This window comes from Sceloporus undulatus, unplaced genomic scaffold, assembly GCF_019175285.1.
Source record: "Sceloporus undulatus isolate JIND9_A2432 ecotype Alabama unplaced genomic scaffold, SceUnd_v1.1 scaffold_18, whole genome shotgun sequence".
NCBI lineage: Eukaryota > Metazoa > Chordata > Lepidosauria > Squamata > Phrynosomatidae > Sceloporus > Sceloporus undulatus.
The window spans coordinates 176,517-189,312 of NW_024802940.1; the positions used below are offsets into that span (position 1 = coordinate 176,517).

The 12,796-nt window shown below is 39.5% G+C and overlaps 1 pseudogene; it reads right to left on the bottom strand.

The window, feature by feature from the left end:
- The window catches only part of LOC121917433, a 60,872-nt pseudogene that overhangs the window by 18,043 nt on the left and 30,033 nt on the right, over window positions 1–12,796 (bottom strand).

Consider the following 12,796-nt stretch of genomic DNA (forward strand, 5'->3'; position numbering starts at 1 on the left):
GGCTATCCCGTAGTGTTGTTGTGAGGATGAAGTAATGAAGAAGAGTACCTATTACCTTCAATACATTAGGGAAAAACAGGAAATCATTTTATCCCAAAAGATGTCCCTTTTTGCCTTATCAACCAATGATTGGGAACAAGAGGATTTTCTGGACACATAGAAATACCATCTTGTGAGTACACGCAAGGAAGATTCTAGGGTGGAAGAGGTCACTTGCCGAACGAGGAGGCAGACAGCTGAGGAATGTCACAAAGAGAAGTAAGCCAAGAAGGAATTGTTCGGGTTTGACAGTTTGCAGCTAGAGAATCGATTTGAGCTCTTTCCCTTATCAAGGAGATGAAGAAGAGCAGCATTGACAGACTTCAGGACAGAGCAGGGGAGCCTGAGAGTCCCACCCGAGGGGAACAGTCGCTGCTAAGCCTCGGAGGAGACGTGTGGTCGTTAGTGGGGGACTCCTTGCTGAGGGTACAGGCAGTGATTTGTAGGCCTGACAAGATGTCTCGAGAGGTGTGTTGTCTTCCCGTGCAAAGATCCGTGAGTTGTGCAGAGAGGCTGACAAGACTGGTCAAGCCTTCTGACCATACCCCTTCCTTTTGGTCCACGGGGAACTAAGATTAAGCAAGAACAGCATTCAGACATCAAAAGGGATTACTAGGCTCTGGTAGGAAGCTGAAAGGAATGGATGTACAGTTTGTCATCTCGTCTCTTCTGCCAGTTGAAGGGCATGGTCCAGGAAGGTGAGGGAATCGCGGGATGTGAACAACACTGGCTTCGCAGATGGTGCCGCGGAGAGGATTGGATTCTTCGATCATGGGCTGCGTTTCATGAGGAGGGACTTCTTGCAACAGACGGGTTGCATCTCACGCCAGTTGGAGAAATGTTTTGCCACGTCTCAGAACTTGATCAGGATTGCTTTAAACTGGTTCCGAGGGGAAGGGAGCACAATATAAGGAAGGCGAAAGGATGGCGAAAATAGTCCACTGACATAGAGGAGACAAGGCAAACAGTGCAAGACCCAACAGTGGGAGGCAAAAAAACTTGCACAGGCAGCAAGTAAAAGGGAACCATGGTCTGCAATGTCTCTACACTAATGCACAAGCATTGGGAAATAAGCAAGATGAACTCGAACTCCTAGTACAACAAACAAATATGATATAATAGGCATCACTGAAACCTGGTGGGATGAGTCTCATGATTGGAATGTGGAAATAGGGGGTATAACTCTTAAGAGAATGGCCAAATAAGAAAGGAGGAGGAATAGCACTATATGTCAGAGATATTTACACCAGTGAAGAGATCCAGGACATCAATCATGGAAGCCGTGTGGAGCATCTGGATAAGAATCAAAGGGGAGAGAAACAACAAGGTGTACGGTGGGAGTCTACTACGACCCCCAAGTCAGAGGAGGAATTGGATGATATCTTTCTAGAACGATGACCACCGTCAGAAAAGAGAGATGTCTGTGTAGGATGGGCGACTTCAACTTCCTGATATTGCTGGAAGTCAAACTCACGCAAATCCTCAAGGCCATAGCAAATTCCTCACTTGCCTGGAAGACAATTTCATGGTCCAAAGGTGGAAGAGGCAACAAGGGGGTCAGCTATTTTAGATCTGATCCTAACCCACAAAGTGATTGGTTAATGAGGTGCAAGTGGTGGGATCATTAGGTGGAAGTGACCATGTTCTCCTGGAGTTTGTAATACAGTGGAAAGGAGCCCAGGCATCAGTCACACGCATCCTAGACTTTAGGAAGAGGATTTCTCGTAAACTTAGAGAAGTATTGAGAGCGATTCCATGGTCAGAAACTACTAAAATAAAAGAGTTTAGGACGGATGGGGAGTTTCTCAAGAGAGACTGAAGGCACCAATTTCAACACAGTTTCAGTGAGAAAGAAAAACGGGAGGTGTCTCAAGAAACCAGGAGGAGACTAAGAACTTTCAACTAGCTAAGTTGTGAAACGGAAGATGTATAAGAAGGAAAAAGGGCGAAATCACAAAAAGGATTCAAAGAAATAGCAGGCATGTGTAGGGGTAAAGTCAGAAAAGCTAAAGCGCAGAACGAACTCAGGCTGCTAGAGAGGTTAAGAACACATAAAAAGGCTTTTTTGGATATGTCCGCAGCAAAAGGAAGAAGAAGGAAACACGTAGGGCCACTTCGTGGAGAAGATGGCAAAATGCTAACAGAAGACAGAGAAGAGGCAGAATTAATCAACACCTTCTTGCCTCAGTCTTCTCCGAAAAAGAAAAGGGTGCTCAACCTGAGGATAATGGAGCAGCGACAGAATAGGGGAATTTCAGCACAGATAAGTAAAGAGATAGTAGAGGCACACTTATTAATCTAATGAATTTAAGTCTCCGGACCAGATGAACTCCATCCAGGGTATTAAAAGAACTGGCAATGTATATCGGAGCCATTGGCAATCATCTTTGAAAATTCCTGGGAAAACAGGAGAGATCCCAGCCGATGGAGGAGAGCAAACATTGTCCCCATCTTCAAAAAGGGGAAAAAAGAGGATCCCAACATTATCGTCCAGTCCAGTTAGTCTGACATCAGTACTAGGAAAGTATCTAGAGCAATCATTAAACAGAGAGTCTGTGAAACATCTAGAAGGAATGCCCTAATCACAAAAGTCAACATGGGTTTCAGAGAAACACAAGTCATGCCAGACAAACTAATCTCTTTCTTTGATAAATATCCATTTGTAGATGAAGGGAATGTTGTGGATTAGTATATTTTGATTTCAGTAAGGCCTTCGACAGGTTTCCATGACATACTTGCAAACAAGCTGGTAAAATGTGGGCTAGACAAAGAACTGTTACATGGATCTGTAATTGGTTGACCGGCGAACCCAAAGGGGCTCAACAATGGCTCCTTTTCATCCTGGAGAGAAGTGACCAGTGGGGTCCCACAGGGCTCTGTCCTGGGCCCAGTACTATTCAACATCTTTATCAATGACCTGGATGACAGAATGGGAGCATACTTTATCAAATTTGCAGTGACACCAAAATTAGGGGGATAGCTAATAGCCCAGAAGACAGGATCAAGATTCAAAATGACCTGAAATAGACTAGAAAAGCTGGGCCAAAGCTAACAAAATGAAATTCAACACAGAGAAATGTAAGGTATTGCACTTAGGGCGGAAAAATAAAATGCAAAGATATAGGATGGTGACACCTGGCTGAATGAAAACTATGTGTGAAAGGGATCAAGAGTCCAGTGGACCACAAGTTGAACATGAGTGAACAGTGTGATGAGGCAGCTAAAAAGGCCCATGATTATTTTAGGCTGCATCAATAGAAGTATAGTGTCTAGATCAAGAGAAGTAATAGTGCACTGTATCTGCTCTTGTCAGGCCCACCTGAATATTTGTGTCCAGTTCTGGGCCCACAATTCAAAAAGGACATTGAGAAACTGGAGCGTGTCCAAAGGAGGGCGAATAAAATGTGAAGGGTCTGAAACCATGCCCTATGAGGAACGACTTAGGGAGCTGGGATGTTTGCCTGGAGAAGAGGTTAAGAGGTGATATGATGCCCTGTTTAAATATTTGAAAGGATGTCATATTGAGGAGGGAGCAAGCTGTTTTCGCTGCTCCAGAGAAACAGGACGGAACATGGATGCAAGCTACAGGAAAAGAGATTCCACCTGAACATTAGGAGGAACTTCCTGACAGTAAGGGCTGTTCGACAGTGGAATGCACTCACTCGGAGGGTGATAGAGTCTCCTTCCTTGGAGGTCTTAAACAGAGGTGGATGGCCATCTGTTAGGGATGCCTTTGATTTGGTTTCCGCATGGCAGAAGGGGTTGGGACTGGATGGCCCTAGTGGTCTCTTCCAACTCTATGTTCTATGATTCTATGATCATGACACATTTGGAGAAAGATTGATTATATGGTAGAATTTAGCACATTGCCAGCATTTAGCAAATAAGTCTCTGATTAAAAAAAAACATGACTCTTTCTATCAGACTAAAATTTTGGCAGTTTGGTTTTAGTGACTGTGGCACCCTACCTAATTAAATTGTGTATATGTATTACATGTTATCTGTGGGATGAACATTATTTTCAATAATGCCTTAGTAAACAGCATCAATGTATATTAAAAAAAATCAACTGCGACATGATGAAATACTCTCATTTTTCTAACATTAGAAAAAACAAGCCACAAGTGTAAAACGATTAAGAATTCTTACCTAAGGAAAAAGCCACTGTTTCTGAAAATGACGAAAGGAACATGCTAGGAGCCACATCACCAAGAATACGGCCAATTTGTTTATCTAGAGTTTCACCTTGAAGACGTTCATCTCGCTGAAATTGTAATTCTCTTATTAGGAATTAGATCTAGAGAATACCATTCCTAGATCCATACAACAAATATAGGCATATCACAAGAAATCCTTTGCCAGTAAGCTCCTTTTAAAACAACAACAACAACAAAATACCTTTTTATGACTGCCCAATCCCCCTTTCCTTCCCATGCTTTGTGTAGCTGGAAGTTCTTTTAGCAGCATTGGCATTGGAAGGATGGTGAAGGAAGACTCAAGAAATACAGACTTCCAATGTCAAGTTACAGCCGTGTGTCTGCAGTAAGCAATGCCATAAAAGCTGATCTGGTAATGAGCAGGATTCCATCCAAATGATTCTATTTTAACTGTATGTACTGCCTACAACAAGCAAGATAAACTACAGCTGCCTCCAAAATCCCTCACTGAACATGCATGATCAGCAAAAAAGAAAGGAAACAGGAGAGCAGATAAGCCTGTCTCATCAGCTACCTGAACATGTTTAAAAAAGTATAAACTAATAAGTATGGCCACCAAAATGGAAACTACATAAAAAAAAGTGGAGGCTGTAGATAAAAAAGTCATCCCTGGATACATTTTGGAAGAAGTCTTCATATGGTTTCTAGAAAGTTCAAAACGTTTTGTATATTTATCTAAGGGTTGCCTTACCTGTTTCTTTTCATTTCATATGTGCACATTAAGTTTGAATTAAAAGTTTGATGAAACATGTTTTTGGTAGTATAGGAGCCTATCTCTGTTCCTTCATGTCAATTCTTTTTATGGTACCAAACTGTCTGTTAAAGACGTAATATCCAGGAACACGTTTACTTCATTAATTGAGATATACCTATATGCTTATTTGACGGAATTTTAAAAATACTGTTTGTGATGACAAGATGGTACTAGGAGTTGGGTTTAATGGACTACTCATCTCCCCCAATAGGTTTATATGTGTGCAAGTCATACCTGAATCCAACTCTGAAATAATAAATTCAATATATACTCCAACTCTGAAATAATAATAATAATAATAATAATAATAATAATAATAATAATAATACCTGATATGTTTGAACAATAATGAAAATATTGTCCACTCCAACAGCCAGCACCAAAAACGGAATAACTTCAATAACAATCAGTGTTATGGGCACTCCAAAATAGCTGAAGATACCCACAGAACATGCAACTGAACTTAGTACAATGAGGATTCCTGCAATGCCCAAAGAAATTTTTGAATCCACCTAGTAAATGAAGACACAAGTCACATTATTAATATATTATTCATACTGGAATCATAGTTTAATACTACAACCAGCTGCTTCAATACAGTTCTAGTTTTGCATCTAAAAAGTGATACATGTCCAGTTATCCTTTGGTAGATCAGGGAAAGATTTATTCTGAAACTTAGTGCAATACTACCCTAAAAGTAACTTATAGAGAGAAGTCTGCAGCCAAGGAAATGTCCAGGAGGCAGACAGATTTTTTAAAAATATTAGGCTACTTTGCCACATAATAGCTAAATAAGTATTTAATTAGCAACTGAGGCCCTTCAAATGCTTTCTTTTGGGGTGGGGACTATAACTCCTATGAGCTCCAGCCAGTATAGCCAATGGTGAGTGATTATGAGAGCAGCAATCCAAAAACATCCAGAGAATCACAGATGCCAAAATAAAATGGGATAAAATGAATAGCATGAATTGTTGCTGTATTTTTACACCGTCATCAACTTAAATACTGTATATAGTCTTAAGACAAAGAAAAGTACTATACATATGAGCTGAAGTATTACTAGACTCTATAAACATTATTTCAAGTCCTTATTTGTAATGAACTTGCTTTTCAACAATTATACACATGCATACCAAGAATCGGGCAGCGCTCTTTATGTGTCCTAGAGCTATGGAGATGTACACAAACATGACTATATAGCTTATTACAACAGTACTGGCATCACTGTTGCTTTCTCGGTTTATTTCATCTTCAACACTACGTTCAGCAGTAAAGGAAATTGTTAAATTTGGGTTGCTGTAGTTTTTCACAAAATTGATGAACCTGAAAGAGACACAACAGGATACCGCTTTCAGAGAAAGTCAGACAAGTATTTTCATATATGTCTTTATTATTCCAACGATTTAAATGGTTTAAACCCTATGTTACCTTACTTCCTGAAACTTATACTGGCTAGAATACATCATGCTACTTTTTTCTTAACGCATAAAGATGGCAGGCTTCTATTAATTCCAGATCAACATCAGCTTTTGAATTCTAGCCTGAGTCCCTCATGCTTTTTTCATGCTTTTTTTAAAAAAATAATGTAAAGCATTCCAGTGCAGGAATGGGAAACTGTCAAGCATTCGGGGGCAACGGAGGGATACCACCGCCATATAGTACGTATAGGATACGTACTAGGGTTAGAAGGGGCGGTGCTTCCGCACCCCCTAACCCTAGTACGTACCTATAGTACAAGATGGCGCGACCTTCTACATGGGCGCCGCCATCTTTACGTACTGGACGCACAGCGTCCAGACGTGTCGCGGCGCCTATGACATCGCGATTTCGCGCCAGGCGCCTCGCGACGTCATAAGGCGCCGCAAGAGAAGCTCAGAATGGAGCTTCTTTTTTGCTCCGCGCGGGAGTCGCGCGGTTTGGCGGCTGCGCTCCCGCACGGAGCAAATGGCGGCGGCGGGGAGCCCGAAAGCGGCGGTTTGTACCCGCCATTGTTCCCAATAAGATCTTGAAAGACCACACCTACCACCATACACCTCCACACAAATAAAATTCCCCCCCAATACCCGGGGGTTATATCACTTTTGCCATACCCCCCCCCCAAACCAGACTGTTTTTAAGCTTAGGAAGAGTTTGTTTACCACAGGATAGCAACTTCTCAGTCATTTTCTGGTGTTAAAAAAAAGGCCTCTCTCGGGCTAAAAGCCCAGAGGGCAAATTCATGCCTAAAATAGCTCTTCTGTGCCTTATAGAGAGCATTTGGGGTAAAACAAACAAACAAACAAACATTTTAAAAAGAGGAGTTCTGGGCAGGGCACATACAGGCTGTGTGCTGCACTGTCCCTACAGCTCCATCATGGGAGTTGTCCTAAAGAAATAATTCCTATGGCAATATAATCCCCTTAAACTTGTCCACTCAAACAGGTGGACATGTTTAAGGGGATTATATTGCCACAGGGAATTATTTCTTTAGGACAGCTCCCATAATAGAAGCACTAAACAAAATTTGAGACAAATGACTCCAAATGGTCACTACATGATTGGAGTGGGTAGTGTTAAACAGTGTCAGCAGTAACACTGTTTATTACGATTTTAGTCTTTCTTGGGCACAAAATCAGTTCATTTCCATTATAAAGAATTTATATAGATTATTTCAGTAAAGACTTACTCTTTCTCCCAAGCCAGAGCTTTCATCAGCTTATCTGTGTCATTGTAGTAATTTTGGACAGGAAATGTGATCACAAGGGCTGTAGCATTATTGTAATTCTCATCTATGTGGAGAAAATACATGGGGAGGTATTTTAAATAACATACAAGATGCTTTTATCAGTACTGCAAAAGGCACATTCTATGATATAGAAGTTCCTTCTGCCAAATAATGCTGTAAATCATCTCCTCCTTTGTTCCATGTTCTTGCCTCACTGAATGTGACTCATTTCATTTACTCCAAAACAAAGTATCTTAAGATGTAAAATCAACTCATTTCAATGAAAATTAATTTAAGGGCCAAATTGTCCCTCCAAGACATTTCTCAACTAAAGTGCCTTAATAACTCATTCATCCAACATAGTACCTGACTATTCAGAAGTTACTTCCAACTCCTATTTTGCTAGTGTTACAACTTCTTTTGGAAGTGTATGTTGAAGATTCTCAAAGTTTAAGATTTTTAATTCTAATCTTAGGGAATCAAATATTCTCTTTTAGTCAAAGGATGTAATGTTCAAACATAAAGAAGAATAAGAATACTAGCTCACAAATGGCCCATTAATCTCCATTCTGAAATAAATGCACTCTACTAGTCAACTACCTAGAAAAGGGGATCCCCCCATGAGATTATTAGGGGGGGGGGATCTATTATTATTATTATTATTATTATTATTATTATTATTATTATTATTATTTGGATACACTTATTACATTTTTCATAATTTATAAAGCATAAATGATACTGACTACTGTATCAAAATGAAGCACAATAACTGTATTTATCCCTGCACCTGAGACATGTAAGAACACCAATACTACAGTGTGCCCTTCCTTTACACGAGGGATCCATTCTGGACCCCCCAGCGTAAGGCAAATACCGCTATGGTGGAGCCCCATTGAAAACAATGAGGTTCATGCTTGTGGTGTGGTGCGGACACATGCCATTTCCTGTTCCGGCCATAACTTTCAGCATACGCTGAAAGCCACGTATGGCATGTCTACTTATGACGTAGGTGCACTGTACTAACATATTCTACACCACTAACAGGTCTTGTTAATTCCTGATGTAAAAAATGGAAAAAAAGATTTGTTACTTTCAGGTCATCTCATTGCATGACATCTTCCCACACTACAGCACCATGCAGTATCAGACAATGCATGGTCAAGTGTGAGCCAAAAGCTGAACACTGTGATTGGTGACTGTGATTGGTGTATTAGCTTGATAGTCTGAAACCTTAGAAAACGGCTGAACAAAACAAGCGTTGATTTCATTTTAAAACTATGGGTTTGTTCTAGGACATCATACCTACCATCATATCCTCCCATCACTAGCCATGGGAAAATAGGACCACCAAATGTTCCTAAGCATGGATCGTGAAGCAGAGTTGTGTCATTCAAAGATGCTGGAGCTCTGTAAATTTCATATATAAAAGTTGGGAGTTATCTGAGAAGAATTGTAAACACTTTATGGTAACATTGCAGTAGTTTACATTCCACGAATCCACTAATCTATCTGCTGTTAGTAAGTAGTGTGATGTGCAGCCATAAAAAGTGAGAAGAGGTTTTGCCATTTTTTTCCAAGTCGGATGATAAAGAGTTTAGAAAGTCCTCTTTACCTCTCTTGGACTCTGTGTCTCATTCCACTGCTTAATACCTCAGCACACTACATTTGCAAGTAATTTTCACCAAAGACTGGAGTCTTCCTTCCAGTCCAACAAGTTTGGCAACAAGTCATTCAAGTCTGTAAAACTTTCAATGCAGAAAGACTTACAAAAGCTTCCATAAATTATGGTCATAAATTTCATAAACTATGACATTAAGCCTGCTTCCCAGTTTCACAAATAAAGGGATTTAAGTATAACACAATTTACAAACTCCGGTTTCAAAAATGCATGGTGAAAGAGGTGGCTAGGGCACTTAGCCACACTCCTGTTCTGGAATTCTAACTGCTATGGTATATGAAGCCTTTTTTTAAAAAAAAATCATCTGAATGATTAATGTCTCCTAATTAATCTTTAAACACTGAGTAACTCTTGTTTCAAGCAAACTATTCAAAAGTGAGCAAAAGATTGAAATGAAAGTCAGTCTACCAAACCAATATAAAAGTGCGATATTAAAGCCGCACAAGTAGAGGGAGGGATGGGAGTGTTGTTACTGTACTTACCGGACACAATATAAGAAGTGAGAGTGGTAGTCAGCGAAAACATAAAATTCATCACCAACACTATGATCTAGGACAGAATGGCTGTTCTGAAAATAGTTGAGAACACTCAAAATAGTACAGTTGTTATTGTAGGGAGAAAGGGGAACCAGGCAGATGTCCTTCAGCATTATGGTGTCATTATTGTAATAAGCAATTATATTTTCAACAGCATTCTGCAAGTCTAACACCTGAAAAATAGACCAAAACAAGAGACGTTTCTATTTTGTGCAACAACAGAACAAGCTTTTTCCTTATATTTAAGCCTCTGTTTATATAATGCAGTATGTGAACTGACCAAAATGTACATTTTGATAAAAGCAAGAACCCAAGCACAGCTAACTATTAATAATGGCTTTTCAGCCTCCCAAGCTGTAAAAGTGTATTTTAGATACAGAGTCTGAAATAGACTGCAAGGCAACCTTCATATTATTAATTAGGAGAAAGCAAGCCAGATGGAGGACAAGCAATAATGTCATTAAACAAGACAACACTCAGTAAGACTCTTAGCTGGGACTAAAAGCATATTTGATACACTTGTATTAGAAACACTTTTCACCAGGCATTTGGTATGACATATTGGGAGAGTTGTTATTTAATAGTTCTCTTCATTCTGAGGCTGTCAAAAGCTGTTGTATTTTGTTTTTCTTTGCACCCAACTAAGAACCAATTTCTGTATTACCTGATGCAAAATATCTTTGGTAAGTGGAGGACCAAAAGGAACATCATCTCCTGATGGGTATGGAGAGTAAATTTCTGGCTTGGTATGAGGGGCCTGAATAATAAGTTGCTCAACACGGAAGAAAGGTCCAAAGTGAGCATCAAAATATTCCTTTTCTTTGCGAGCCTGGCTGCTTGGGGATGACCAGAGGTCTATAGGATTTGTCGTTAATCTCATAAACATGAGGCCTGAGCAGCACATAACAATAACAACCAGGGAGAAGAGAATAACAGGCCTTGGGTTCCGAACACAGAATGCTCCCCATGATGTGAATGTGACTCTTAAACCATTCTCAAACTTTTCACCAAGTCTTTCACACCAGGTAGCTTCTCCTGAAAGCAGAAACATGGAGAAAGAATGAGTAAGACTTCAATTAGCAACAGTCCTTTAACTACTTTGGTTGAAACAAACAAACAAGAAAGGCACACAAGTGTTAGCATAAGGATCAAAAGACTACCATATTATTGTTAAACCTGACACCAGGAAAATAATACATAATCTAGCCAATTCAGGTAGGGTTTAAGAGGAATAGATCTCTATGCCAAAATATTGAATGAGTAGAGGGGGGAGAAGGAGAATTCTAAGGCATTTGGGATCCCTATAGCAAATAATAGTTATTTTTAAAATAGTTTATATTATTAGGCTCCATTTCTATTACTGAAAGCCAAACAAAGAACAATATCCAAATCATGGGCATGATTTATTTTAGGTTTTATTGTTTCACAATAAAACCAAGATATCAAATCACATGATTACGCAAAGATAAAAAAGTATACTATATGATGCCAAACCCATGCTCTTATGCTCTAGAACGTACCAGTATTCTGGCGTGAGTTAACAGAATAGGCAATGTTGCTGTCAATAGGTGTGTACTCAGAAACAAAGTGTCTCTTCCTAGAAATGAAACAACCATGCACAATATCATTTAGATGAGTTACAAGTACTGTAAGACAAACTAGCCTACTATTTACAAAATACATATTTGGGCATGTAAATATCAAGCTGTAAAACCAGACAGGTCTAGTGAAGTCAACTAGATAGAATGGTAGTTTATGAAAAACTCCACCAGTATTCCATATGCATAATATTGTGATGAGAATTTGAGCTGCGAACCCTCTTGTTTGTGGGAAGTCCTCTGTGTGTGTGTGTGTGTGTGTGTAATTCACAACAATGGAAATAACATACATAAACCACAGTGTTATCCAAAAAACATGGAATTTGAAACAACCATGAGAAACAAATACTTGGGATAATCCAAGTATGTTTGACAAGGTATCTCATAGTTTTTACTCAATAATTCCTTCCAGAGATTGGTGGGTGTGGTTGACAGTATATAAATGTTCCTACTGTTATTTATATAATAAATAAATGAAAATTATTAAAAAAAATATAATAATTGTGTGTTTTTGATTATCTGATCTGCCATGTTATTTTTTCCCATTAGTGCCCTGTTCCTCCACTGAGCTGCAAATAGTTTACTATCCATTTTGCAGTGTTGAACTATTTCAATTCTAGCTGTCCCTTAATTCCTCAACATATCTCTAATCTCTTGAGATCTGTGCAGATTACAAATATATAGGTTATTGACAAATACATGTGCGCTAGGTTTCATGAACCTCAAAAAGACACTCAGTACAGTTTCCACAGACATCTATATATAATCCTCACCACTGCACATCCTTATCCTATTCATCCCTCTGTGTATATACTTCCAGTTGTTGCTGCATAGCAACTGCCATCCCTCTTGACCACTGGTCATCCTGGTTAGGGCTAAAAGAATAGGAGCGGAAGTGTGACTGCAAGCTTCCAAGAAATCGAACAGCAGAAGTGTTACTGTGACTTCCTATTCTTATCTACATCTTTTATTTTGCTCTTCTTAACAAGCGGTTTCTGAGAGGTGTACTCCAAGTTAGAGTTTGTGGAAACTGAACTGACTAAAGAATTTCATGCTACACCATGTGAGCCAATGGTTTCATTGTACCAAGCTACAATGATACAACTATCTAGGAACAGACAGGGCATGCATGAGACATCAATTTGTAAGTAAAAGAAAAATAACAAGTCTTAGGCCTGTTACAGACTGCCAAAATAAAGCTGCTTCGGGTCTCTTTGGAGATATGCTGTTTAAATGATGCATGCATCCTAAGAATCTGGAAGCTGCA